The sequence below is a fragment of the Oncorhynchus mykiss genome, chromosome 11 (assembly GCF_057628025.1).
Source record: "Oncorhynchus mykiss isolate SJ-2025 chromosome 11, ASM5762802v1, whole genome shotgun sequence".
In the NCBI taxonomy this organism is placed as follows: Eukaryota; Metazoa; Chordata; class Actinopteri; order Salmoniformes; family Salmonidae; genus Oncorhynchus; species Oncorhynchus mykiss.
In genome coordinates this window covers 58,175,050-58,176,089 of record NC_143032.1, presented here as the reverse complement: position 1 = coordinate 58,176,089, position 1,040 = coordinate 58,175,050, and the positions used below count along the sequence as shown (strand labels likewise).

General features: G+C 42.5%; 1 protein-coding gene across 1 annotated transcript in view; it reads right to left on the bottom strand.

Moving 5' to 3' along the window:
- The window catches only part of bin3 (bridging integrator 3), a 37,964-nt gene that overhangs the window by 1,204 nt on the left and 35,720 nt on the right, over positions 1 to 1,040 (bottom strand). The gene's annotated exons all lie outside the window — the stretch shown is intronic.

The following is a 1,040-nucleotide window of genomic DNA, read 5'->3' as shown; positions in this document are numbered from 1 at the left end:
CTGAAAGAGATAAGAATGGAATGGTTAGGGAAAGGGTCTTACGTTTACAGTTTACTTACAACATGCAGAGAGGCTGGTCCTGGTCCTACAGCCCTTCACCTCCACTAATGAAAAGCCATTCAAAGTAAAGGAGTGAGCCCGGAGAACTAAAACAAACCCCAGAACTTCAGTGGGTAGTGACCCTGCCTTTTCTCTTCCAATCGCAACATGAGATAGAGAGTGTTCACTGAAAGCTTTCCTGACACATCCCACCCCTGCTTCTTCCCCCAGTTCATGAGTCAGAATCCCAGGAGAGATACTTTGATGATTAATAGACTTTAATCACATTACAAGACTCCAGAAGAGTGGGCCGAGAATGAAAGTACTGGGAAATACAACCCCTTGAAACCCACACACATTTCAATATTTATTCATGCAGCGATGCATATGCTACAGTACACTTAAGGGGGCATTTCTGATTTATTTGCAAATGTGCACGTTTGTTCTGTTCTATATAGAGGTTGGAATAAAATAATAGCTGCTGCTGGCCGATTATGGGCGTTGATGGGCTGTAGGCCATAACAGAAAATAAATAGAGGCCATTTCAGATAGGAAAATGAAGATCTTTCCTGGGTAGACGAGGGAGAAGACTGTTAACCACATGCTACTATAAGAGCTTTGTCACAGGATGCATGCTGCTAGAGAAATGACAATATGTAGCCATTTTCAACTAATTACATCTGATCAAAGGACATTTAATTCAGTCCAAATGTCTTATCCACATGATGTGTGTGCCAGTGGCAGCAAAAGTTATATTAACAGAAGCTCTTTAGTTGGCTAACCGGAAGAGGTACCCGGTTTGAAAGGCCTCTGTGTGTTTATAGCGAACTCTGCCACCTAGACCACATCAGTGGGCCATGATTATTAAGTTACCGGTGTATGTGGGGGTAAAGTGGATATTTTTCATTTGAAAAGTGGCTTGGTGAAAAAGCTATGGAATACATGTCACATGATCACTGTGATCATGATCACATGATCACTGTGTCTGGTCCGGCGTGAAC